General features: G+C 30.9%; 1 long non-coding RNA gene across 2 annotated transcripts; it reads right to left on the bottom strand.

Moving 5' to 3' along the window:
• Positions 1 to 203: 203 nt before the first annotated feature.
• On the bottom strand, positions 204 to 1,474 carry LOC145134185 (uncharacterized). 2 transcript variants are annotated; one of them, XR_013718975.1, is made up of 3 exons: positions 1,014 to 1,474; positions 556 to 617; positions 204 to 431 (listed from the first exon to the last, which is right to left on the bottom strand). It is a non-coding gene; the product is annotated as an uncharacterized LOC145134185 (long non-coding RNA). The 2 variants fall into 2 exon arrangements; XR_013718976.1 differs by having other exon boundaries at positions 204 to 413; positions 1,014 to 1,473.
• Between the last annotated feature and the right edge of the window lie 3,747 nt (positions 1,475 to 5,221).

Raw genomic sequence — 5,221 nt, 5'->3', positions numbered from 1 at the left:
AATCACAAAAGCATAAACAACAAATTGATAATATAATAACATAAGTGTAAAAATACCAACTAAAGAAAAGTTATAATGGATTAATTCACAATTACATACGAGTAATTGGCAAATCAGTTAAAAAATAGACTAGTACATGGCCACCCGATTCAACATTATAAGAATTTTCGCAATTGCAAAATATCAATTACACATGGATTCAAACAATTTGGCAATTTTCAAAACATGAAACTATTCAAAATTTAACATAAGGGAAATTATCATCATAACCACTAATTAGTATTATAATTACATGACTTATGAAATTGAAAAAGTACACATCGTAAATTTGAAATCGGAACTGTGAACTTCTTTATGGTTTCTAGCACAATATTTCAGCACATAATCGAACTCCTATAAGCTAGAGTCCTATCCTGAAGTAAACCACAAATCTGGAATCAGAAGAATAGGTGAATAAATTTGAAATGAAAGAAGCATATTTCAAACAAAACTTATATGTTTCTAACAAAACGGGAATAAAAAATAGGAGAATAGGATAATAGAAAAAAGAAATACCTCCTTAACCGAAGACTTCAAACCGAATCTGAAGTCTCCAACTTTGAACAATCGACATCCAACTGAATCAGAATAGTGATAAAATATATGAAAAATATGAACTGGGAATCAGAAATACGAGATTGAAAACTTAATTCGAACTCCAACTCATACAAAATCTCCAAATTCATAATCATATATAGGAGAATAAGAGAAATCGAAACAAAAATTAGTTTTAAAACCATCGTTTTATAGAGAATAAGAAAAATCCCCAAAGAAACCCTAATTTAAATCCTAACCTTCATGTGAACCTGAATTATATCTGTAATTTTTGCATTTTTTGGGGAACACATGAAGTCAAGATATAAAAAATTTCAGAGAACCCTAGAAAAAAACTAATTTCAAAGAACCAATTTCACAAAAAACAAATTGATTTCTAACCCTATAAGAGAACCAATTTCAGAGAAAACATTTTATACCTGTGTGCAGAAGAAGGTGAATCTGTCCAGCGGACTGGGGGAGACATCGTTGATGGTTGTTGACACCGGGGGACACACCGGTGACGGCGATAGTAAACGACGGACGTTGTTTGGCTCACCTATGGCTGCTCTTTGGCTCAGGACATGCGTTCCATGGAAGAGAAGAAAGATGTTTGTGGAGTCTGATGGAGTATTTGACCATGCGATGTGAAAAAAAGAATTGAAAAAGCGTGTTTTGTTTTTCATTTAAGTCTGCAGAGGACGCACAGACATAAGTCCAAGTCTGTACCATGAAGACCTCGAGCAGATGTTTTTATGTCTGCGGACTTCCGAAAAACAAAAACATTGCAAGCCCTTATGTCTGCGCGTTGTCTGCGGGGCGCAGACAAAAGAGGTTTTGCAGATCTGCAGAAGAAAAACAAACAACCTCTTATTATAGTTCCACCTTTTAAGCAAGAAGTCTTTGATTAGAAGCAAAGGTAATAATGCTAAATACCGAAGGAAGTATGAATATTTCCATTTTTTTCATGTAACTTCCCCTTGAATTGATTACTTTTTTCAAATGGGAAAAAAGGAAAGAAAAAGCATGGAACAAGAATTAGATTCTAACTTTATATTATAAACAAATAGATAAATAGAAGGGTAGTTATGCTTGGAACTTTATTACAACATTATATTGTTAGTATTTTAATCTTAATTAAATGTCCTTCTATTTTTTCTTTTTAATTATCTTCATACTCATATTTCTATTTTTTCTTTTTAATTATCTTCATACTCATATGAAATAGTGACAAATGTCATATTTAGATAAAATTGATAACATTTTAAGACATTTGCTATCATTTTATATTGATAGGAACATAAGTAGAAAGAAAAATAAAAATATATTTAATTTCTCAGAACAAATATATATTCAAATTAGACGGGTCATTCTTCTAAGACACATAGACATGTTTTTCGTCGTCATATATTACAGAGGTCAACCCCCTCCCCCTCCTCCCCCCCCCCCACACACACACACACACACATATATATATATATATATATATATATATATATATATATACACACACAGACACACACACATTGATGTTCAATAGAAAACAATTATTAATAACGAACCAATGAACCAACCGTGAATGTTGAAAATCATAATGATCAACAACCAAAGAAATGATTGTAGATTTGTACATTGGAAGCACATGCACCAGATTATACAAAAAAAACCACCTCATCTACAACCCTTCATTTGAGCGTTGATCACTTTCAATTTCGACGATTTGGATTAGTTTATTTGTTCATTGGTTAATTGATTAATAATGGTTCTATATTGAATTTTTTTCAAACACACACACACACACATATCATGACATATCTAAGAGAATTGAAAGAAAAAAAATTATGTGTATGTGCATATGTATATTTTTTTATTTAAATGTGCTTATGTAAAAAAAATACAAATATTCATCAAAAATACAATTTTGTTAAGTAATAATAATAATTATTGGAACATATAGGTAATTTTTGTTGAATTAGAAAAAAAGATTCAATATATTTTTATTAGTTTTTAATTTTTTTTTCTAATTCAGAGAAAATTGTCTAAATATTTCGAAAATAATAATTAAAAAAAAGAATTTTTCAAAAAAAATATTATTTTGATGCATATTCATATTTTTTGTGCATATGAACATTTAAAAAAAATGTTTATATGCACATGCACATATGTTTGTTTTTGAAATCTCTTAGATATGTCATACGCAATGCACATATGAAATTTGGTGCCAAAATTGCGTGTAAATAAAACTTCACTAGTTCACTCCCTCAATTTAGTTACCATGGATTTCTCTCTCTCTCTCTCTCTCTTTCTCTCTCTCTTTATATATATATATATATATATATATATATATATATATATATATATATATATATATATCAGTCTCTCTCTATCTCTCTCTTCCTTGTTGGGATTTTATTAAAAAATTGTTCTAAAACACAAGATTAGCAACAAAAGACTTAAGATTTTGAACAACATAAACTAGTTTTATTCCCACCAAAGGATCTAGTTGCAAAGATTGAAAAGAAAACAACAGCCATAGAGGAGGAAAAAGTATGACAACCTTTTTAGTCCTTTGAATCCTCAATGGGAGGCTAGAATGTTGAAGAAGATTGCAAAGATCCAAGCTAGAATCTCTCTATGTGTATCCACCTAACAAGTCACCAAGCTACCAATGAATGCTAGTCATTCACTTGTATGAAGTTGCTCTTAAGACTCTAAGACTTATATCAAATAAGTCTTCAAATGAGAACAAAACAAAGCACCAAAATTCAAGCAACTAAATTGTAAAAGAGATGAGAGGGGAGCTCACTTTGCTCTCGGTTTTCTATCAAAAAATAAGAGGAAAAAACTAACTATTTTACGTGCTCTCACTTCTTTTATACTTACACACATATTGCCACCTATACTTTCATTAAATGATCTTATGAATTGCAAGAAAACTATTACATGTAAGAAGAAAGTCAAGGCAAGCAATCCACTCCATATCTCACTAGATATGGATGGTTAAAAGAGAGGGAAACAGAGTGAGTGCATTCCATATCATCATCTTTTACATTATGTACACAACTTATACTAGTGGTCTTTTATAAGTCCATAATTTTGTACATGACATTTAAATCATACTATGTGATTAAATGTAACTAGTTATACCCTTTTTAATTATTATTTTCATAAAACAATAATTCCCCAATTAAATGATTTAATTTATTAATAATCATATGACTTATTAAATAATCAATTAGTGTTTACTTGTTATATGATATGACCTTATAGGATCATATGTTATTAGCAAATATCATTTCATAATGACCCTTGAGCATAAAGATATTTTCAATCTCCCACTTGTGCAAGTTTCATTATGAATTGATATTAGACAGTAGTGAATGTCTATCAATATTTCACTGCCCCCGATAACATACGACAGAGTGCCAATCATCAACATCCAATTACCACGAGCTCAAAGCTACAATTGATGTATCATGTAATTAATCTATTATCCATTTGTCACATACATTATGTTGTACATGAGATATGGATTGCAATCAATCTCATTTAAGTGTTTAATTTTTTTAATAAGGCGTTAGATGTCTAACTCTCAATGAATAAGATGAACAAATCCCAACTAATAATAGCCTTTATAACTGTCTGATTAAAGAACAACATTTGATTATATTAAAGCACAACATTCCCCACACTTAAGTCCCAAATATGTATCTCAGGTATTTAGGATACAAAGATGTTACATTTATCAAGTTTCATTCATGACAACGATCCATGAAGTGATCTTGAATGGGTCATATCCAATACTTGTTCTCTAGCAAGTATCTATGAACCTAGTTAGAACTCTTTGTTAACCAATTCAATTCATATTAGTCTTACTTCATTATTGCTCCTATAATATTAATCGGCTATGGATTTTAGAGTGACTAAATTACTCAAGGATTAAACATGTTAATATAGCACTCAAACAAGTAATTAATGAAAAGATCTTATTCCATATATATATCACATTAATTACATTAGTTGATGCCTTACATACTTCTAACATTCAATAACAAAACAAAGATCAAATCCAATCACTAGAATAGTAAAGTCCGATTCCTCGAGCATGACCTTCAAACTTGGCTTGAGGAAGGGGATTCGTGGATGGGTCCATCAAATTTTGATCAGTGTGTACTTTGTGAATACTGATTTTACCATTTCCAACTTCATCATGAATATAGTTGAACCTTCAGTTAATGTGTATGGTCTTGTTATGTGATTTGGGTTCTTTGGCCAAAACAATAGCACCCTCATTGGCACAAAAGATTTCTAGGGGACCTGAATGGAATGAACAACCCATATATATCCAATGAATTTCTTCATCCAAGCAGCTTCTTATGTAGCTTCTGAAGCAGTGATGTATTCTGACTCTGTAGTGGATTGCGTTACAACACTTTGCTTGGAGATTTTCCAAGACATTGCACCCCCATTGATAACGAACACATATCCTGATTATGAGTTACAATCACCTTGATCTATTGTGAATGAAGCTTTAGTGTAACACTTAACACTTAAGCTTTCTGGCACGCCTCCATAGACAAGGAACATATCCTTAGTTCTACGTAAGTACTTAAGGATGTTATTCACAACTATCCAATGACTCTCCCCT

This window comes from Lactuca virosa, chromosome 8 (genome assembly GCF_052849685.1).
Source record: "Lactuca virosa cultivar CGN04683 chromosome 8, Lactuca_virosa_CGN04683_v6, whole genome shotgun sequence".
NCBI lineage: Eukaryota > Viridiplantae > Streptophyta > Magnoliopsida > Asterales > Asteraceae > Lactuca > Lactuca virosa.
This window is presented reverse-complemented; position numbering and strand designations above follow the sequence as displayed.